Source organism: Melanerpes formicivorus, unplaced genomic scaffold, assembly GCF_026170545.1.
Source record: "Melanerpes formicivorus ecotype bairdi unplaced genomic scaffold, bMelFor1.0.p_v2 SCAF_129, whole genome shotgun sequence".
Classification (NCBI taxonomy): Eukaryota; Metazoa; Chordata; class Aves; order Piciformes; family Picidae; genus Melanerpes; species Melanerpes formicivorus.
Genome location: NW_027142481.1, coordinates 170629 through 192690, shown reverse-complemented (window position 1 = coordinate 192690; position 22062 = coordinate 170629). Strand labels below are relative to the sequence as shown.

The 22062-nt window shown below is 65.0% G+C and overlaps 1 protein-coding gene across 1 annotated transcript in view; it reads left to right on the top strand.

The window, feature by feature from the left end:
- Positions 1 to 12080: 12080 nt before the first annotated feature.
- Positions 12081 to 22062, top strand: part of AFF1 (ALF transcription elongation factor 1) — a 101017-nt gene continuing 91035 nt past the window's right edge. Inside the window, 1 exon segment of the mRNA XM_068168024.1 lies at positions 12081 to 12173. The gene's annotated coding sequence lies outside the window, so the exon portion shown is untranslated.

The following is a 22062-nucleotide window of genomic DNA, read 5'->3' as shown; positions in this document are numbered from 1 at the left end:
TTACCCCATCAAGTTGAAAAGCAAAAACGTTTTAACACAAAAAAAACCAAAGTGAAACATCAAAACATTTTCACTCACAAAAAAAGTAAAAATCAAAACACTAAAAAAAAAAAATCAAAACTCAAAAAAAGTTTAAAAAAAAAAAAACTCAAAAAAGTTAAAAATCAAAATATTAAAAAAAAAATTAAAAATAAAAACATTTTAACTCAAAAAAAAGGTAAAAAATTAAACATATTGAACTACAAATAATAAAATAAAACCTATTTTAACTAAAAAGTAACCCAGCCCACAGCCACCCAGGGCTGACCCAGCACACCACACAGCCCCGGGTAGCTGCAGCCCAGCCCAGCCCAGCCCTGCCACAGGGAGCTGCAGCCCAGCCCAGCCCAGCCCTGCCACAGGGAGCTGCAGCGCAGCCCAGCCCAGCCCTGCCACAGGGAGCTGCAGCCCAGCCCAGCCCAGCCCTGCCACAGGGAGCTGCAGCCCAGCCCAGCCCAGCCCTGCCACAGGGAGCTGCAGCGCAGCCCAGCCCAGCCCAGACCTGCCACAGGGAGCTGCAGCCCAGCCCAGCCCAGCCCTGCCACAGGGAACTGCAGCCCAGCCCAGCCCAGCCCTGCCACAGGGAGCTGCAGCGCAGCCCAGCCCAGCCCAGACCTGCCACAGGGAGCTGCAGCCCAGCCCAGCCCAGACCTGCCACAGGGAGCTGCAGCCCAGCCCTGCCACAGGGAGCTGCAGCCCAGCCCAGCCCTGCCACAGGGAGCTGCAGCCCAGCCCAGCCCAGACCTGCCACAGGGAGCTGCAGCCCAGCCCAGCCCAGCCCTGCCCTCCCCGAGGAGCTGCAGCCCAGCCTAGCCCAGCCCAACCCAGCCTGGCCCTGGGAAGCTGCAGCCCAGCCCAGCCCTGCCCTGTCCCCAGGAAGCTCTAGCCCAGCCCCAGGGAGCTGCAGCCTAGCCCAGCCCAGCCCTGCCCTGCCCCGGGGATCTGCAGCCTAGCCCAGCCCTGCTCCAGGGAGCTGCAGCCCAGCCCAGCATGGCTCAGGCCAGCCCTGGAGAGCTGCAGCCTAGCCCAGCCCAGCCCAGGCCTGCCCCAGGGATCTGCAGCCCAGCCCAGCCCTGCCACAGGGAGCTGCAGCCCAGCCCTGCCCGGCCCGGCCCACCCCGAGGAGCTGCAGCCCAGCTTAGCCCCGCCCAACCCAGGGAGCTGTAGCCCAGCCCTGCCCTAGGGAGTTGCACCCAGCCCAGCCTGGCCCTGAAGAGCTGAAGCCCAGCCCAGCCCAGCCCAGCCCAGCCCAGCCCCGCCCCAGACAGCTGCAGCCCAGCCCAGCCCAGCCCAGCCCCACCCCAAACAGCTGCAGCCCAGCCCAGCCCCGCCCCAAACAGCTGCAGCCCAGCCCAGCCCCGCCCCAGACAGCTGCAGCCCAGCCCAGCCCAGCCCAGCCCTGCCACAGGGAGCCCAGCCCAGCCCAGCCCAGCCCAGAGCCACCCAGGGCTGACCCAGCACACCACCCAGGCCTGACCCAGCACACCACCCAGGCCTGACCCAGCACACCACCCAGCCCGGCCCTGGGGAGCTGCAGCCCAGCCCAGCCCTGCCCTGGGGAGCTCAAGCCCAGCCCAACCCAGCCCAGCCCTTCCACAGGGAGCTGCAGCCCAGCCCTGAGGAGCTGCAGCCCAGCTTAGCCCGGCCCGGCCCCGGGAAGCTGCAGCCCAGCCCAGCCTACCCCGGGGAGCTCCAGCCCAGCTCAGCCCAGACCTGAACCAGGGAGCTGCAGCCCTGCCCAGCCCACCCCGGGGAGCTCCAGCCCAGCCCAGCCCAGACCTGAACCAGGGAGCTGCAGCCCAGCCCAGCCCAGACCTGAACCAGGGAGCTGCAGCCCAGCCCAGCCCCAGACAGCTGCAGCCCAGCCCAGCCCAGCCCCGGGAAGCTGCAGCCCAGCCCAGCCTACCCCGGGGAGCTCCAGCCCAGCTCAGCCCAGACCTGAACCAGGGAGCTGCAGCCCTGCCCAGCCCACCCCGGGGAGCTCCAGCCCAGCCCAGCCCAGACCTGAACCAGGGAGCTGCAGCCCAGCCCAGCCCAGACCTGAACCAGGGAGCTGCAGCCCAGCCCAGCCCCAGACAGCTGCAGCCCAGCCCAGCCCAGGGAAGCTGCAGCCCAGCCCAGCCTACCCCGGGGAGCTCCAGCCCAGCTCAGCCTACCCCGGGGAGCTCCAGCCCAGCTCAGCCCAGACCTGAACCAGGGAGCTGCAGCCCTGCCCAGCCCAGACCTGAACCAGGGAGCTGCAGCCCTGCCCAGCCCAGACCTGAACCAGGGATCTGCAGCCCAGCCCTGCCCTGCCCCTGGGATCTGCTGCCCAGCCCAGCGCAGCACTGGGGAGCAGCAGCTGAGCCCAGTCCAGCCCGGCCTGGCCCGGCCCTCCCCAAGGAGCTGCAGCCCAGCCCAGCCTAGCCCAGCCCAGCCCAGCCCTGCCACAGGGAGCTGCAGCCCAGCCCAGCCCAGCCCAGCCCAGCCCTGCCACAGGGAGCTGCAGCCCAGCCCTGCCCGGCCCGGCCCTCCCCGAGGAGCTGCAGCCCAGCTTAGCCCCGCCCAACCCAGGGAGCTGTAGCCCAGCCCTGCCCTAGGGAGTTGCGCCCAGCCCAGCCCGGCCCTGAAGAGCTGAAGCCCAGCCCAGCCCAGCCCAGCCCAGCCCCAGACAGCTGCAGCCCAGCCCAGCCCAGCCCCGGGAAGCTGCAGCCCAGCCCAGCCTACCCCGGGGAGCTCCAGCCCAGCTCAGCCCAGACCTGAACCAGGGAGCTGCAGCCCTGCCCAGCCCACCCCGGGGAGCTCCAGCCCAGCCCAGCCTGGCTCAGGCCAGCCCTGGAGAACTGCAGCCCAGCCCAGGCCAGCCCTGACCTGGGGAATTCAAGCCCAGCACAGCACAGCCCGGCCCTGCCCAGCCCTCCCCGAGGAGCTGCAGCCCAGCTTAGCCCAGCTCAACCCAGCCTGGCCCCGGGAAGCTACAGCCCAGCCCAAAGCTGCCCTAGCACACCACCCAGGGCCGACCCAGCACACCACCCAGGTCTGACCCAGCACACCACCCAGGGCTGACCCAGCACACCACCCAGAGCTGCCCCAGCACACCACCCAGAGCTGACCCAGCACACCACCCAGGCCTGACCCAGCACACCACCCAGAGCTGACCCAGCACACCACCCAGGGCTGACCCAGCACACCACACACCTGGCCCTGGAGAGCTGCAGCCCAGCCCAGCCCAGCCCTGCCCCAGGGAGCTGCAGCCCAGCCTAACCCAGCCCAGCCCAGCCCAGCCCAGCCCCAGGGATCTGCAGCCCAGCCCAGCCACTGGGATCTGCAGCCCAGCCCAGCCCAGCCCCGCCCCAGGGAGCTGCAGCCCAGCCCAGCCCCAGGGAGCTGCAGCCCAGCCCCAGGGAGCTGCAGCCCAGCCCAGCCCAGCCCCAGGGAGCTGCAGCCCAGCCCAGCCCTGCCCCAGGGAGCTGCAGCCCAACCCCAGGGAGCTGCAGCCCAACCCCAGGGAGCTGCAGCCCAGCCCAGCCCAGCCCCAGGGAGCTGCAGCCCAGCCCAGCCCTGCCCCAGGGAGCTGCAGCCCAACCCCAGGGAGCTGCAGCCCAACCCAGCCCAACCCCAGGGAGCTGCAGCCCAGCCCAGCTCAGCCACAGGGAGCTATAGCCCAGCCCAACCCTGCCCAGAGCCACTCAGAGTGACCCCAGCACACCATCCAGAGCTGACCCCAGCACACCACCCAGGGCTGACCCAGTACACAGCTACCCAGAGCTGACCCAGCACACCACACAGCCACCCAGGGCTGTCCCAGCACAGCACCCAGAGCTGATCCAGCACACCACCCAGGCCTGACCCAGCACACCACCCAGGCCTGACCCAGCACACCACACACCTGGCCCTGGAGAGCTGCAGCCCAGCCCAGCCCAGCCCAGCCCTGCCCCAGGGAGCTGCAGCCCAGCCCAGCCCTGCCCCTGGGAGCTGTAGTCCAGCCCAGCCCAGCCCAGCCCAGCCCAGCCCCAGGGATCTGCAGCCCAGCCCAGCCACTGGGATCTGCAGCCCAGCCCAGCCCAGCCCCAGGGAGCTGCAGCCCAGCCCAGCCCCAGGGAGCTGCAGCCCAACCCAGCCCTGCCCCAGGGAGCTGCAGCCCAACCCCAGGGAGCTGCATCCCAGCCCAGCCCAGCCCCAGGGAGCTGCAGCCTAACCCAGCCCAGCCCCAGGGATCTGCAGCCCAGCCCAGCCACTGGGATCTGCAGCCCAGCCCAGCCCAGCCCCAGGGAGCTGCAGCCCAGCCCAGCCCAGCCCCAGGGAGCTGCAGCCCAACCCAGCCCTGCCCCAGGGAGCTGCAGCCCAACCCCAGGGAGCTGCAGCCCAGCCCAACCCCAGGGAGCTGCAGCCCAACCCAGCCCTGCCCCAGGGAGCTGCAGCCCAGCCCAGCCCCAGGGAGCTGCAGCCCAACCCAGCCCAGTCCCAGGGAGCTGCAGCCCAGCCCAGCTCAGCCACAGGGAGCTATAGCCCAGCCCAACCCTGCCCAGAGCCACTCAGAGTGACCCCAGCACACCATCCAGAGCTGACCCCAGCACACCACCCAGGGCTGACCCAGTACACAGCTACCCAGAGCTGACCCAGCACACCACACAGCCACCCAGGGCTGTCCCAGCACAGCACCCAGAGCTGATCCAGCACACCACCCAGGCCTGACCCAGCACACCACCCAGGCCTGACCCAGCACACCACACACCTGGCCCTGGAGAGCTGCAGCCCAGCCCAGCCCAGCCCTGCCCCAGGGAGCTGCAGCCCAGCCCAGCCCTGCCCCTGGGAGCTGTAGTCCAGCCCAGCCCAGCCCAGCCCAGCCCCAGGGATCTGCAGCCCAGCCCAGCCACTGGGATCTGCAGCCCAGCCCAGCCCAGCCCCAGGGAGCTGCAGCCCAGCCCAGCCCCAGGGAGCTGCAGCCCAACCCAGCCCTGCCCCAGGGAGCTGCAGCCCAACCCCAGGGAGCTGCATCCCAGCCCAGCCCAGCCCCAGGGAGCTGCAGCCTAACCCAGCCCAGCCCCAGGGATCTGCAGCCCAGCCCAGCCACTGGGATCTGCAGCCCAGCCCAGCCCAGCCCCAGGGAGCTGCAGCCCAGCCCAGCCCAGCCCCAGGGAGCTGCAGCCCAACCCAGCCCTGCCCCAGGGAGCTGCAGCCCAACCCCAGGGAGCTGCAGCCCAGCCCAACCCCAGGGAGCTGCAGCCCAACCCAGCCCTGCCCCAGGGAGCTGCAGCCCAGCCCAGCCCCAGGAAGCTGCAGCCCAACCCAGCCCAGTCCCAGGGAGCTGCAGCCCAGCCCAGCTCAGCCACAGGGAGCTATAGCCCAGCCCAACCCTGCCCAGAGCCACTCAGAGTGACCCCAGCACACCATCCAGAGCTGACCCCAGCACACCACCCAGGGCTGACCCAGCACTGCACCCAGAGCTGATCCAGCACACCACCCAGGGCTGACCCAGCACACCACCCAGGGCTGACCCAGCACACCACACAGCCGCCCATGGTAACCCAGCATTGAGGGTCAGGCCAAATGGAGGCTGATCCATGGACAATAACGACCTGGCACACTCTCAGGCTGCTCTGCTTCCCCATGGGACAAATCCTGTGCCCCAGGAGTTCACTGGGCTCCCTGCTCTCAGGGCTGTCAGGAGCTCTCCTGAGCCAGGGCTGCTCCTGTTGGTGATGCTCATCCAGCAGGCAGTGCTGAGCTCAAGCCAAGCTCCTCTCCCTTTTGGCTGGAGGGACTGTGGCCTGCAGATATCTTGCTTCAGAAGTAAGAGGAGAAGGCAACAAAACCCTTCCCCAGGTCTTTTCCCTCTGATACTTCCCTGTCTGTGGTGAAGGCACATTATGCCCAGATACTGAACCTTGTCCCAGCCTGTGGACAAGTTCCCCCTCCTCCAGGAGGAAGACAAAAGCTAGGCATTAGCCAGGCCAGCAGGCACCCAGCGCATGCAGCGCTCATGCTGACACCAAGTCTGCACTTGGAGCAGGCTGGATGAGGCTCTGGGCAGCCTGCTCTAGTGTGGGGTGTCCCTGCCCATGGCAGGGGGGTTGGAACTGGATGATCCTTATGGTCCCTTCCAACCCTGACTCCAACCCTGACTGATACTATGAAGTATGGGCATAATCCTAGCCTCATGCTTTCTATAGGCTGAAGCCAGATGTCTATGAGAGTGCCCATTGGTCAAGCCCAGCCTTGAGGAATCCATAAGTATCACCCCAGCTGGTAAACACATTGCCCTCTCATTCACTTTGTCTCTGTGCTTGCTCGAGAGAACCACTCTTGAGCTGCAGCCTCTGCCATTGAGCTTATTGTTGTTAGCTTCTGTCATACCTGCACCATACTGAAAGCCTCTGCATAGTGGGAAGCAATTGTGAGGATCATCTCCAGAGGGAGGACCTTCATAGTTTCATAGTTTCATTCAGGGTTGGAAGGGACCACAAGGATCATCTAGTTCCAACCCCCCTACCATGGGCAGGGACACCCCACACTAGATCAGCCTGGCCAGAGCCTCATCCAGCCTGCTCTTAAACACCTCCAGGGATGGGGCCTTGACCACCTCCCTGGACAACCCATTCCAGGGTTTCACCACTCTCATGGGGAAGAACCTCCTCCTCACATCTAGCCTGAATCTCCCCACCTCCAGCTTCATTCCATTCCCCCTAGTCCTGTCACTACCTGAGATCCTGAGAAGTCCTTCCCCAGCCTTCCTGTAGCCCCCTTCAGATACTGGAAGGCCACAATGAGGTTACCTCGGAGCCTTCTCATCTCCAGACTGAACAGCCCCAACTCCTTCAGTCTGTCCTCATAGGAGAGGTGCTCCAGCCCTCTGCTCATCCTCCTGGCCCTTCTCTGGACACGCTCCAGCACCTCCACATCCCTCTTGTCACAGGGGCTCCAGAACTGGACACAGTACTCCAGGTGGGGTCTCACCAGGGCTGAGTAGAGGGGGAGGATCACCTCCCTCGACCTGCTGGCCACACTTCTCCTGATGCAGCCCAGGATCTGATTGGCTTTGCGGGCTGCAAGTGCACATTGAGAGCTCCCGAGGAGCCCAGCGTCGCTACAGCCAGTAGCGGGAGAGCTCCACCATGGGTCACTGACCGGGAGAGCCCGCCGTGGGTCACCGACCGGGAGAGCTCCACCATGGGTCACCGACCGGGAGAGCCCGCCGTGCCGCCGGAGGGCTGGACCAACCCCCGAGGGTAAGATCTGCCCAGCTGCCGGGGGGAAGGGACTTGATCGATACCGAGCCCCGCCGTAGCGGGAGAGGAGCCTCCACGTGTGCTGCTCTGAGCCCTGTGAGCCTCAGGGGAGACTAAAGCATTGTTCATGCCTATACTGCACAGAACCCACGACCGCTCCAAGTGTCCCACTGCTCCTTTAAGCTCAGTGAACGAGGACCCGCCGCCTCACGCCGCCGCGTTCTCTCCCCGAGTGTGGTGAAGAGGTTATTAAAGTTATGAATATGAAAGATGAATTATGAAAATATTATTGTTATTAATTATCAAACTATTAATAACCGATGAATCACCAACTTATATACATGTTCTAGTGCACCTTCGTGAAGTACATTCCACAAGTGGCTTAGTGTCATGATTAGAACGTAATTGAACTATCTATAAACCCTTTCTGTATTTATATGCCGAAGGGTGCAGTTCCGCCGCATGGCCACTAGATGGCGACTCGGCGGGACGCGGGCGGCTCCTGGCTATACACAGCGATATTATCATAGTATCATAGAATCATTCAGGGTTGGAAGGGACCACAAGGATCAGCCAGTTCCAACCCCCCTGCCATGGGCAGGGACACCCCACACTAGAGCAGGCTGCCCAGAGCCTCATCCAGCCTGGCCTTAAACACCTCCAGGGACAGGGCCCCAACCACCTCCCTGCACAACCCATCCCAGGGCTTCACCACTCTCATGGGGAAGAACTTCCTCCTCCCCTCCAGCCTCAATCTCCCCACCTCCAGCTTCATTCCATTCCCCCTAGTCCTATCACTGCCTGAGATCCTGAGCAGTCCCTCCCCAGCCTTCCTGGAGCCCCCTTCAGATACTGGAAGGCCACAATGAGGTCACCTCAGAGCCTTCTCTTCTCCAGACTGAACAGCTCCAACTCCTTCAGTCTGTCCTCACAGGAGAGGTGCTCCAGCCCTCTGCTCATCCTCCTGGCCCTGCTCTGGACACCTTCCAGCACCTCCAGATCCCTCTTGTCACAGGGGCTCCAGAACTGGAGGCAGTACTCCAGGTGGGGTCTCCCCAGAGCTGAGCAGAGGGGGAGAATCACCTCCCTTGCCCTGCTGGTCCCAGGTTCGGTGCGGTATAGGCACGAACATTGCTTTGGTTTTCCTTGAGATTCAGAGGGCTCAGAGCGGCACTCGGCGGCTCCTCAGAGCGGCATACAGCGGCTCCTCTCCCGCTACGGCAGGGCTAGGCGTACGTGGACTCGGTATGGATCAAGTCCCTTCTCCCTGGTAACTGGGCAGATCTTACCCGCAGGGGTCGGTCCAGTCCTCCGGTGGCACGATGGGCTCTCCCGGTCGGCACGGCTGGCTGCAGCAACGCTGAACTCCTCAGGCTCAGCAAAGGTTCTCCCTCTGGGCTTCTCACCATGCAGGGGCTTTCAGTATGGTGCATGTATAACAGAAGCTAACAACAATCAGCTCAATGGCAAAGGCTGCAGCTCGAGAGTTGCTCTCTTGAGCAAGCACAGAGACAAAGTGAATGAGGGGGCAACGTGTTCACCAACTGGGGTGATACTGATAGATTCCTCGAGGCTGGGCTTGACCAATGGGCACTCTCATAAGCAACTGGCTTCAGCCTATAGAAAGCATGAAGCAAGAATTATGCCATACTTGGTGTCAGCAGGAGCGCTGGGTGCGCTGGGTGCGTGCTGGCCTGGCTAAAGCCTTGGCTTTTGCCTTCCTCCAAGGGAGGGGGAACTTGCCCACAGGCTGGGACAAGATTCAGTGTCTGGGCATAATGTGCCTTCACCTCACCGAGGCTGTTTGCATCTGACAAGAACAGAGGCAGGGACGGCAGCGCTCAATACGAGTGACGGTAATCATCCCGCTTCATTGTTCTCCACTTCATTACTTGTAGTCTTATCTTATGCATAGTTAATTCTGTTCTAATTGAACACACACTATTGGTGTCTCTCTAAAAGGTTACATCATTGTTTTCACTACTCTGTGGAATTCTTTCTACTCGGTGACAAGCTGAGTCGCCATCTAGTGGCCAAGCGGCGGAACCGCACCCTTCATTAGGTAAATACAGAGACAGTCTGTACCTAGTTCAATTAAGTTCTAATCATAACACTAAGCCACTTGTGGAATGTATTTCACGAAGGTGCACTAGAACATGTATATAAGTTGGTGATTTATCGGTTATTAATAGTGTGATAATTAATAACAATCACATTTTCATAATTCATCTTTATTCATACCTTTAATAACCTCTTCACCTCCGTGTCACCAAAAGCTCAGCCTCTGGCAGCTCAGCCGCTGGGGCATGAAGTGCCTGGCAGAACCCTGCAGCCCCTCAGCTTCCCTGCAGGCTCAGAGCACAGCCCTCAGCCTTTAACTGCTGACACTTCTGCAAGGACAGGGCCAAGGGGGCTGCCCCCAACCAAGGCTTCAGCACATGGCTCCCTGGCTTGTTGGAAGGAAACAAAGCTGCTGGAGCCAGGGGCCAAGACTCCAGATGGGTAATGTTCAACCATCCCCCCTCCCCTGCCAGCTCAAAGCAGCCTTCCTTTGAGCAGCAAATGGAGTAGAGGAGGGAGGAGAACCTCTCTGGATGAGCAAGGAGCTGCTGGAAAAAGTCACACAGTCACAGGATGGGCAGGGCTGGAAGGGACCTCAAGGCTCAGCCAGTTCCAACCCCCTGCCAACCCCCACCTGGCTGCAGCCACCAAAGCCTGGCCCCAGGTGCCACAGGCACAGCTTGCTGCAACACCTCCAGCCATGGGGACTCCACCACCTCCCTGGGCAGCCTCTGCCAGTCCCTGACCACTCTGGCAGCAAAGAAATTCTTCCTCCTCTCCAACCTAACCCTCCCCTGGCACAGCTTCAGGCCATTGCCTCTGCTTCTATCACCTGAGCCTGGGGAGCAGAGCCCAACCCCCCCTGGCTGCAGCCTCCTCTCAGGGAGCTGCAGAGAGCAAGGAGGTCTCCCTCAGCCTCCTCTGCTCCACACTCCCCACCCCCAGCTCCCTCAGCTGCTCCTCCCCAGCCCTCTTCCCCACACCCTTCCCCACCTTTCTTGCCCTTCCCTGGCCCTGCTCCAGCTCCTCCAGCTCCTTCTTGCAGCCAGGAGCCCAAAGCTCAAGCCAGCCCTCAAGCTGTGGCCTGCCCAGTGCTGAGCCCAGGGGCACAATCCCTGCCCTGCTCCTGCTGCCCAACCATTGCTGCTCCAGCCCAGGCTGCTGCTGCCCTTCTTGCCCCCCTGCCCACCCCCTGCCTCCTCCCCAGCCCTCTTCTCCAGACCCCTCCCCAGCTGTCCTTTCAGGGAGGTGAGCAAGGATCTGCAGCTCAGCTGCTCCAGCAGTGCCTGAGCTCCACAGCACACCTCAGGTCTGCTTCACCCAGGGGAATATCCTCAAGCATAGCTTCTGAGGTTGGGAAAAGCACTCCCCCAGACACAGGAACCCTCACACCAGCTGCACAGCCTCCTGCCCTGGCTCTCTCCAAAGCAGAAAGCTCTTCTTGAAGGGAGAAGCACTGCTTGAGGACTGCCCTAAGCTCCCTGCAAGCCTGCATGAGAGAGAGCCACCAGCAGGTTGTGAAGCCTTCCTCTTCTGGGGGCTTTCAAACCCCACCTGGACATGGTCCTGGGTGACCTTCCCTAGCTGAGCAGGGGGCTGGGACTCAGTGGTCTCCACAGGTCCCTTCCAAGCCCTCACATCAAACTGAGCTCCACCTGGGTGTCCCTCAGCCCTGATCATGTTCCTGGGTGACCCTTCCCTAGCTGGGCTCCACTGAGCAGGGGGCTGGGACTCAGTGGTCTCCACAGGTCCCTTCCAAGCCCTCACACCCTGCTGAGCTCCACCTGGCTGTCCCTCAGCCCTGCCCAGCCTGCAGCACAGAGGGAGCAGCAAGCCAGGCTGGCACTGCAGAGTTTCCAAGGGGGTTCAGCTTGCTGGCAGCAAAGACCAGAGAGAGGCACAAGTGAGAAGCCAGCAACCAGCTCAGCTGCAAGCAGCTGCTGCAGTGAGAGCTGAGCTGCTGCAAGAGAGCCTCCTCTGAGAAGGGCAATGAGTCCTGTGCCCAGTTCTGGGGCCCCCACCACGAGAGAGACAGGGAGCTGCTGGAGATGGTCAAGAGGAAGCCACAAAGATGATCAGAGGGCTGCAGAACCTCTCCTGTGAGGACAGTCTGGGAGCGTTGGGGCTGATGTAGCCTGGAGAAGAGCAGCACAGGGCTGGAAGGGAACTCCAGGCTCAGCCAGCCCCAACCCCCTGCCATGGGCAGGGACACCTCACACCACAGCAGCTTGCTCACAGCCACCTCCAGCCTGGCTGCAAACACCTCCAGCCAGGAGGCTTCCACCACCTCCCTGGGCAGCCTGGGCCAGGCTCTCACCACCCTCCTGCCCAACAACTTCTTCCTCACAGCCAAGCTCCAGCTCCCCACTTCTACTTCTGCTCCAGCCCCCCCACTCCTAGCCCTCCCTGACACCTCCCCGGGTAAGCTATGCCCCGGTCAGGCGGTGGAACAGGCTGCCCCGGTTGCTGGTGGCGCCACCGCCCCTGGAGGTGTCGCAGAGCCCTGCGGCCATGGCGCTGCGGCGCGACCCCGGCTGCGACCCCGGGCTCCGACCCCGCCGCAGCCAGCCCGAGCCGGAGCGGCCCCGCTCGCAGCGCCGCCGCCTTCGGCTGCCTCCGGAACCTTTCGGACGCGCCCGACACCGCGGGGCGGGGCCTGGCCGGGGCTGAGCCGCACACCTGGCGCCGGTGTGAGGGGCGCGCCGGCAGGGGGCGCTCTGCGCAGCAGGACGGGACCCGAGGTGAGCGGAGCTGAGGCACAGGGCGCGCAGGACGGCCCCGGGGCGCTGCTGGCTGGTACCGGCTCGGCGGGCAGGGTGCGGCCGTGACCTGAGGTGGTCCCCTCAGGGAGCAGCTGCTGGGAAGGTGAGGCTGGGAACGGAGGGGCTGAGTCCCCTCGGCTGTAAGGGACCCGGCGGGAAGGGCTCGGAGCCCCCCGGGCTGCAGGGGACCGGGCGGGGAGCGCTCGGAGCCCCCCGGGCTGCAGGGGACCGGGCGGGGAGCGCTCGGAGCCCCCCGGGCTGCAGGGCTCCCGGCGGGGAGGGCTCGGAGCCCCCCGGGCTGCAGGGGAGCCGGCGGGAAGGGCTCGGAGCCCCCCGGGCTGCAGGGGACCGGGCGGGAAGGGCTCGGAGCCCCCCGGGCTGCAGGGGACCGGGCGGGAAGGGCTCGGAGCCCCCCGGGCTGCAGGGGACCGGGCGGGGAGCGCTCGGAGCCCCCCGGGCTGCAGGGACCCGGCGGGAAGGGCTCGGAGCCCCCCGGGCTGCAGGGGACCGGCGGGAAGGGCTCGGAGCCCCCCGGGCTGCAGGGGAGCCGGCGGGGAGGGCTCGGAGCCCCCCGGGCTGCAGGGGAGCCGGCGGGGAGGGCTCGGAGCCCCCCGGGCTGCAGGGGAGCCGGCGGGGAGGGCTCGGAGCCCCCCGGGCTGCAGGGGAGCCGGCGGGGAGGGCTCGGAGCCCCCCGGGCTGCAGGGGAGCCGGCGGGGAGGGCTCGGAGCCCCCCGGGCTGCAGGGGAGCCGGCGGGGAGGGCTCGGAGCCCCCCGGGCTGCAGGGGACCGGGCGGGAAGGGCTCGGAGCCCCCCGGGCTGCAGGGGACCGGGCGGGAAGGGCTCGGAGCCCCCCGGGCTGCAGGGGAGCCGGCGGGGAGGGCTCGGAGCCCCCCGGGCTGCAGGGCTCCCGGCGGGGAGGGCTCGGAGCCCCCCGGGCTGCAGGGCTCCCGGCGGGGAGGGCTCGGAGCCCCCCGGGCTGCAGGGGACCGGGCGGGGAGCGCTCGGAGCCCCCCGGGCTGCAGGGCTCCCGGCGGGGAGGGCTCGGAGCCCCCCGGGCTGCAGGGGAGCCGGCGGGGAGGGCTCGGAGCCCCCCGGGCTGCAGGGCTCCCGGCGGGGAGGGCTCGGAGCCCCCCGGGCTGCAGGGGAGCCGGCGGGGAGGGCTCGGAGGCCCCGGGGCTGCAGGGGAGCCGGCGGGGAGGGCTCGGAGCCCCACGGGGCTGCAGGGGAGCCGGCGGGGAGGGCTCGGAGCCCCCCGGGCTGCAGGGGAGCCGGCGGGGAGGGCTCGGAGCCCCCCGGGCTGCAGGGGAGCCGGCGGGGAGGGCTCGGAGCCCCCCGGGCTGCAGGGGAGCCGGCGGGGAGGGCTCTGCCGGGGCTGCAGCATCCCAGTTTCCCGGCAGTTCTCCTGCCTGTTGCCCTCTCCCGGCGCTGGAGCTGAGACCTTCCCAGCCTGGGACCTGCTGGGGCACGGAGCTGCTGCTGGGGAGGGGTCGCTCAGAGCAGTGGCGCCGGGCAGGGGGCTGGAGCCGGGGCAGGGGCTGAGCTTGCAGCACACTGTGGCTCCCGAGGAAGGGGAAAAAAGTGTCTGTGGGAACCCCGCACTGGAGAAGTGATGTAAAAAGCATGGAGTTGTTCTTTTTGTCAATCATTGCTTAGTTTGGGGTTTGCAATTGTAACAATCCAAAGTCCTCCTCTCTGGCTTCACATGGAGATGGTCCCTCAGACAATTTTGGACAGTCACAGAATCATTGTGCTTGGAGAAGCCCTTTAAGAGCATTGAGTCCAACCATCCTCTGCCTCTGCCCAGGCTGGGGCTGAGCCATGGCCTCAGCACCACAGCTCTGCCTCTCTCAAACCCCTCCAGGGATGAGCATCCAACCCCCTCCCTGGGCAGCCTGGGCCAGGCTTGCAGAACCCTTGCAGCCAAGAAGTTTCTTCTCCTCTCCAAGCTAAGCCTCCCCTGGGGCAGCCTGAGGCCATTGCCTCTCCTCCTGGCCCTTGTTCCTAGGGAGCAGAGCCCAACCCCCCCTGGCTGCAGCCTCCTCTCAGGGAGCTGCAGAGAGCAAGGAGGTCTCCCTCAGCCTCCTCTGCTCCACACTCCCCACCCCCAGCTCCCTCAGCTGCTCCTCCCCAGCCCTCTTCCCCAGACCCTTCCTCAGCTTTGTTGCCCAGAGACCCACTGGTGAAGTGGCTCTGAACCCCTCCAGCACCTCGATGTCTTTCTTGGAGGCAATGGCCTGAAGCTGTGCCAGGGGAGGCTTAGGTTGGAGAGGAGGAAGAATTTCTGTGCTGCCAGAGTGGTCAGGGACTGGCAGAGGCTGCCCAGGGAGGTGGTGGAGTCCCCATGGCTGGAGGGGTTGCAGCAAGCTGTGCCCATGGCACCTGGGGCCAGGCTTTGGTGGCCATGGTGGGGCTGGGTTGAAGGTTGGACTGGGTGAGCCTGGAGGCCTTTTCCAACCCCAACAATTCTGTGGTTGTGAAAGAGGGAGATGCTGGCTGGATCCATGGGGAGGGTGGGGAAACACTGGCCCAGGTTGCCTGGAGAGGTGGGAGATGTTCCAGCTCTGGAAAGATTTCAGGTCAGGTTGGATGGGGCTCAGAGCAACCTGCTCCCTGCAGGGGCTTGCACTTGGTGACCTTGGAAGGTCCCTTCCAGCCTAAAGCACTGCGTGCTGCCTTCCCTTCTGGAGCTCTCAGTCAGCTTCTGAGCCTTTCTGTCCCCTCTCAGTACTTAAACACTCTGGGGGCAGAGTGGCTGAGAGCAGCCAGGCAGAGAGGGACCTGGGGGTGCTGGGGGAGAGCAGCTGAAGAGGAGCCAGCAGTGTGCCCAGGGGGCCAAGAAGGCCAAGGGCATCCTGGCCTGGGTCAGGCAGAGTGTGGCCAGCAGGAGCAGGGAAGTCCTTGTGCCCTGTGCTCAGCACTGCTGAGGCCACAGCTTGAGTCCTGTGTCCAGCTCTGGGCTCCTGAGGTTAGGAAGGAGGTTGAGCTGCTGGAAGATGTCCAGAGAAGGGCAACAAAGCTGGGGAGGGGTCTGGGGCACAAGGCTGGGGAGGGGTCTGGGACACAGCCCTGTGAGGAGAGGCTGAGGGAGCTGGGGCTGCTTAGCCTGGAGAAGAGGAGGCTCAGGGGAGACCTTCTTGCTCTCTCCAACTCCCTGCAGGGAGGTTGGAGCCAGCTGGGGGTTGGTCTCTTCTCCCAGGCCCCCAGCACCAGAACAAGAGGACACAGTCTCAGGCTGCACCAGGGGAGGTTGAGGCTGGAGGGGAGGAGGAAGTTTTACACAGAGAGAGGAATTGGCCACTGGGATGAGCTGCCCAGGGAGGTGGTGGAGTCCCCATCCCTGGAGGTGTTCAGGAAGAGCCTGGATGAGGCCCTTGGTGCCATGGTTGAGTTGCTCAGATGGTGCTGAGGGAGAGGTTGGACTGGATGATCTCAAAGGTCTTTTCCAACCTGGTTAATCCTCTTCTCTTCTATACTTCCCTTGCACAGCTCAGTCATTGCTCCCACCTCTGCCTTGCCTGCTGCAGGTGCCCCAGGCAGGCTGGGTCCATCTTCCTGGAGATGCATTCCTGCAGGCTGGCTTCTCATTGAAGGCAGCACTGGCCTGCAGCTTGGTACTGATGACCCAGGCCAGCCACAGGGCAGCCCTGCCTTGGTTAGGCTGCAAAGAGGAATCTAGAAGCCTCTTGATCATTTCCTTCTTAATTCACCCTGGGGGGAGTGCTTGGAGCAGAACCTGCTGGGTCTGGAGTCCCTGATGGCTGTGGTGCAGCTCAGGCTTTGGCAGCTGAGTCATTGCCTCCCCCAGCAGCAGTCACTCTTGTGGATTAGGAGAGGTTGTTGGCAGACCTGGGGGATTAGGGCAGAGAGGGAGAGCTGCTTCCCAGGGGCAGCTCCCCACCTCCTCAGCTGTAGCTCAGCTCCTGGTTAAGCTGAGCCCAAAAGGTGTGAAGCAGAGCTTGGCTCAGCAGGGGCTTTGTGAGCTGCCCCTCAGGGCTGGGTGGCTGGTGCAGGGCACAAGCAAGGTGGCCACAGAGGCAGAGCAGCTTTGGTGTCCTCCTCCAGGTCTTCACATGCAGGCTGTGTGCACAAGCTCTGGTGTGCAGTGCTGACCTTGCTCTCATTTCTTACTCTCCTATCTCTTAGTTATTACAAGAAACTTCTTCCCTGCAAGGGTTCTCCCAGCCTGGCCCAGGCTGCCCAGGGAGGGGGTTGGATGCTCATCCCTGGAGGGGTTTGAGAGAGGCAGAGCTGTGGTGCTGAGGCCATGGCTCAGCCCCAGCCTCGGTGGAGTTCACAGAATGCTTGGTGTGGATGAGCTTCAAGGGCTTTTCATCTGAAGCTGTTCTACCATGCTATAAGAGTTGTGATCACAGAATCACACAATGTGAGGGGTTGGCAGGGACCTCTAGAGACCAAGCCCAGCACCCTGCCAGGGCAGGGCACCCAGAACACAGCCAGGAGGGGCTGGAAAGGCTCCAGAGCAGACTCCACAACCTGTCTGGGCAGCCTGCTCCAGGCTCCAGCAGCCTCACAGGGACAAAGGTTTCCCTCCTCTTCCCCTGGCACCTCCTCTGCTCCAGCTTGCCCCCAGTGCCCCTTGTGCTGTCCTTGGCCATCCCTGAGCAGAGCCTGGCTCCAGCCCTGCACAGCTTCATCCCCAGCAAGGAGGTCACCCTCAGGCTCCTCTGCTCCAAGCCTCAGCTGCCTCAGCCTGGCCTCACAGGGAGATGTTCGACTCTAAGCTGAGAGCTGCTACTTGTGCAGTGAAAGGTGACCTGGGGGTGTTGAGTGTGGAGCAGAGGAGGCTGAAGGAGACCTCCTTGCTCTCTGCAGCTCCCTGAGAGGAGGCTGCAGCCAGGGGGGGTTGGGCTCTGCTGCCTAGGATCAAGTGATAAGATGAAAGGAAATGGCCTGAAGTTGCCTCAGGGGAGGGTTAGGTTGCAGAAGAGTTAAAATGTCTCTGCTGCCAGAGTGGTCAGGGCTTGGCAGAGGCTGCCCAGGGAGGTGGTGGAGTCCCCATGGCTGGAGGGGCTGCAGCAAGCTGTGCCCATGGCTCCTGGGGACAGGCTTTGGTGGCCATGGTGGGGCTGGGTTGGAGGTTGGACTGGGGGAGCCTGGAGGCCTCTTCTGACCCAAACCATTCTATGATCCTGTGGTGAAACATAAGTTGGTGCCTCCTGCTTCTCCCACCTTGGCTGTTTTACTCCCAGGCAGGCACTTTGTCCTTTCAAGGCTGCTTCTGTACCAGCAGAGGTCACAGTTTCCATGGCTGTTAGGAAGGAACATGGATGAAGGGCTTGGTTTGCTTTCAGGTCTGTACCCTGAGCTCCACAGCTGCAGTCTGTAGCCTCCCTAGCTGCTGCTGGAGGTGGCTGCTGGGCAGCATTCCCGACCTGAATGGCCTTGGCCCTCCTGTGGTTATCTGCTGCATATTCTACCTGGGGTTACAACCAGGAGCTGGAGCTCACTTGCTTCACAGAGGCACAGGATGGTCAGGGCTGGAAGGGAGCTCCAGGCTCAGCCAGCCCCAAGCCCCTGCCATGGGCAGGGACACCTCACACCACAGCAGCTTGCTCACAGCCACCTCCAGCCTGGCTGCAAACACCTCCAGCCAGGAGGCTTCCACCACCTCCCTGGGCAGCCTGGGCCAGGCTCTCACCACCCTCCTGCCCAACAACTTCTTCCTCACAGCCAAGCTCCAGCTCCCCACTTCTACTTCTGCTCCAGCCCCCCCCACTCCTAGCCCTCCCTCACCCCCTCCAAAGTCCCTCCCCAGCTTGCTTGCAGCCCCCTGCAGCTCCTGCAAGGCCACCAGAAGGTCTCCTGGGAGCCTTCTCCTCTCCAGCCTGCACAAGCCCAACTCTCTCAGGCTGTGCTCAGAGCAGAGCAGCTCCAGCCCTCTGCTCCTCCTCCTGGCCCTGCTCTGGACACCTTCCAGCCCCTCCACAGCCTTCCTGGCACAGAGGCTCCAGAGCTGGCCCCAGAGCTGCAGCTGTGGGCTCAGCAGAGTGGAGCAGAGGGGCAGAATCCCCTCCCTGACACCCTCTTCACTCAATCCTCAAAGCATTTGTGCCCCTGTTTGAGATCAGATTTCCCAGTGGGGTGACAGAACTTCCAAGTCTGTCCCCCAGGCATCAATCATTTTGCTCCTTCAGGAGGGGGAGAGGCAGCAGATGGAACAACTCCCTGAGAGGAGGCTGCAGTGGGGTGGGGGTGGGGAGTGTGGAGCAGAGGAGGCTGAGGGAGACCTCCTTGCTCTCTGCAGCTCCCTGAGAGGAGGCTGCATCCAGGGGGGGTTGGGCTCTGCTCCCCAGTCTCAGGTGATAGAAGCAGAGGCAATGGCCTGAACTTGTGCCAGGGGAGGCTTAGGTTGGAGAGGAGGAAGAATTTCCTTGCTGCCAGAGTGGTCAGGGCTTGGCAGAGGCTGCCCAGGGAGGTGGTGGAGTCCCCATGGCTGGGGGTGCTGCAGCAAGCTGTGCCCGTGGTGGGTTTGGGTTGGAGGTTGGAGTGGTTGCTCTCAGAGGCCTTTTCCAACCCAAACTACTTCCATGGTTCTGTGAATGTCCCAAGCTGCCATGCAAACACTTCTGCTCCTGTTGCATCCTGTGGAGGGTTCGTTTTGCCTCTGCTGAGGTGATCCTGCACTTGCATCCGTGGTCAGCCAGCCCAGGGCGAGTCATGGCAGCAGGCAGCCTGCTTTCCATCACAACTCCTTGCACAGGGCACCCAGCAGGAAGACAGGGTCGGGGCCACCACTTCTGCCCCCCCCCCCGGCCACAGGAGACGAGTTGGGGGCGGCCAGGGGACGGGGAGGAGTAAGGCTTGGGCATAAACTGGGGCTTGAGACCTCTGTCTGGGGAAGAGTGGTGACAGCCCTGGGGCTGCTGAGCCTGGAGAGGAGAACATCCCCCTGCGCTCCCGGCCCCGCTGGGTGTGGAACCCCCCCCCGGGCAGGCTCTCCAGCCCCGCTCTGTCGGTGCCCTCCCCCCGGGCAGGCTCTCCAGCCCCGCTCTGCCTGTGCCCTCCCCCCGGGCAGGCTCTCCAGCCCTGCTCTGTCTGTGCCCCCCGGGCAGGCTCTCCAGCCCCGCTCTGTCGGTGCCCTCCCCCCGGGCAGGCTCTCCAGCCCTGCTCTGTCGGTGCCCTCCCCCCGGGCAGGCTCTCCAGCCCTGCTCTGTCTGTGCCCCCCGGGCAGGCTCTCCAGCCCCGCTCTGTCTGTGCCCTCCCCCCGGGCAGGCTCTCCAGCCCTGCTCTGTCTGTGCCCTCCCCCCGGGCAGGCTCTCCAGCCCCGCTCTGTCTGTGCCCTCCCCCCGGACAGGCTCTCCAGCCCCGCTCTGTCTGTGCCCCCCCGGGCAGGCTCTCCAGCCCCGCTCTGTCTGTGCCCTCCCCCCGGGCAGGCTCTCCAGCCCCGCTCTGTCTGTGCCCTCCCCCCCGGGCAGGCTCTCCAGCCCCGCTCTGTCTGTGCCCTTCCCCCGGGCAGGCTCTCCAGCCCCGCTCTGTCTGTGCCCTCCCCCCGGGCAGGCTCTCCAGCCCCGCTCTGTCTGTGCCTCCCCCCGGGCAGGCTCTCCAGCCCCGCTCTGTCTGTGCCCTTCCCCCGGGCAGGCTCTCCAGCCCCGCTCTGTCTGTGCCCTCCCCCCGGGCAGGCTCTCCAGCCCCGCTCTGTCTGTGCCTCCCCCCGGGCAGGCTCTCCAGCCCCGCTCTGTCTGTGCCCCCCCGGGCAGGCTCTCCAGCCCCGCTCTGTCTGTGCCCCCCCGGGCAGGCTCTCCAGCCCCGCTCTGTCTGTGCCCCCCCGGGCAGGCTCTCCAGCCCTGCTCTGTCTGTGCCCTCCCCCCGGGCAGGCTCTCCAGCCCCGCTCTGTCTGTGCCCCCCCGGGCAGGCTCTCCAGCCCTGCTCTGTCTGTGCCCTCCCCCCGGGCAGGCTCTCCAGCCCCGCTCTGTCGGTGCCCCCCGGGCAGGCTCTGCAGCCCTGCTCTGTCTGTGCCTCCCCCCGGGCAGGCTCTCCAGCCCCGCTCTGTCGGTGCCCCCCCGGGCAGGCTCTCCAGCCCCGCTCTGTCGGTGCCCTCCGCCCGGGCAGGCTCTCCAGCCCTGCTCTGTCGGTGCCCTCCCCCCGGGCAGGCTCTCCAGCCCCGCTCTGTCTGTGCCCTCCCCCCGGGCAGGCTCTCCAGCCCTGCTCTGTCGGTGCCCTCCCCCCGGGCAGGCTCTCCAGCCCCGCTCTGTCTGTGCCCTCCCCCCGGGCAGGCTCTCCAGCCCTGCTCTGTCTGTGCCCTCCGCCCGGGCAGGCTCTCCAGCCCCGCTCTGTCTGTGCCTCCCCCCGGGCAGGCTCTCCAGCCCCGCTCTGTCTGTGCCCTCCCCCCGGGCAGGCTCTCCAGCCCCGCTCTGTCGGTGCCCTCCCCCCGGGCAGGCTCTCCAGCCCCGCTCTGTCGGTGCCCTCCCCCCGGGCAGGCTCTCCAGCCCTGCTCTGTCTGTGCCCTCCCCCCGGGCAGGCTCTCCAGCCCCGCTCTGTCGGTGCCCCCCGGGCAGGCTCTGCAGCCCTGCTCTGTCTGTGCCTCCCCCCGGGCAGGCTCTCCAGCCCCGCTCTGTCGGTGCCCCCCGGGCAGGCTCTCCAGCCCCGCTCTGTCGGTGCCCTCCGCCCGGGCAGGCTCTCCAGCCCTGCTCTGTCGGTGCCCTCCCCCCGGGCAGGCTCTCCAGCCCCGCTCTGTCTGTGCCCTCCCCCCGGGCAGGCTCTCCAGCCCTGCTCTGTCTGTGCCCTCCCCCCGGGCAGGCTCTCCAGCCCCGCTCTGTCGGTGCCCTCCCCCCGGGCAGGCTCTCCAGCCCCGCTCTGTCTGTGCCCTCCCCCCGGGCAGGCTCTCCAGCCCCGCTCTGTCGGTGCCCTCCCCCCCGGGCAGGCTCTCCAGCCCCGCTCTGTCTGTGCCCTCCCCCCGGGCAGGCTCTCCAGCCCTGCTCTGTCGGTGCCCTCCCCCCGGGCAGGCTCTCCAGCCCTGCTCTGTCGGTGCCCTCCCCCCGGGCAGGCTCTCCAGCCCTGCTCTGTCGGTGCCCCCCGGGCAGGCTCTCCAGCCCCGCTCTGTCGGTGCCCTCCGCCCGGGCAGGCTCTCCAGCCCTGCTCTGTCGGTGCCCTCCCCCCGGGCAGGCTCTCCAGCCCCGCTCTGTCTGTGCCCTCCCCCCGGGCAGGCTCTCCAGCCCTGCTCTGTCTGTGCCCTCCCCCCGGGCAGGCTCTCCAGCCCCGCTCTGTCGGTGCCCTCCCCCCGGGCAGGCTCTCCAGCCCCGCTCTGTCTGTGCCCTCCCCCCGGGCAGGCTCTCCAGCCCTGCTCTGTCGGTGCCCTCCCCCCGGGCAGGCTCTCCAGCCCTGCTCTGTCGGGGTGCCCCCCCTGACCGCTGGCCCTGCTCATCCCCATCGTGTCCCTCTGCAGTGTGCCGTGCAGGATGGGTCTGGGGAGCCACCCTCAGCTGGAGGCTTTGGGTGCAGCACGCCTGCAGGCACACACAGACCTGCACCTGGATGTTCAGAGGTCCTCTCTTTGCCTGCTGGGACAGCAGTTCCGGCCCTCGCTGCTCTGAAATGAAGCTGAAGAGTTTGGTGTCTCTGCTTGATTCTTCCCTTTGCCCCCCTCCCCCTCCTCTGCTGACTCATAGTTTCATTCAGGGTTGGAAGGGACCACAAGGATCAGCCAGTTCCAACCCCCCCTGCCATGGGCAGGGACACCCCACACTAGATCAGGCTGCCCACAGCCTCATCCAGCCTGGGCTTAAACACCTCCAGGGACAGGGCCCCAACCACCTCCCTGCACAACCCATCCCAGGGCTTCACCACTCTCATGGGGAAGAACTTCCTCCTCCCCTCCAGCCTCAATCTCCCCACCTCCAGCTTCATTCCATTCCCCCCAGTCCTATCACTCCCTGAGATCCTGACTCTGGAAGGATGCTCCTGGGTTGGGCTTTGTCCCTTGAAGCAAAGCTCGGGTGGCCTCTGCCGAGCTGCAGGCTGCTGGTGGAGGTGCT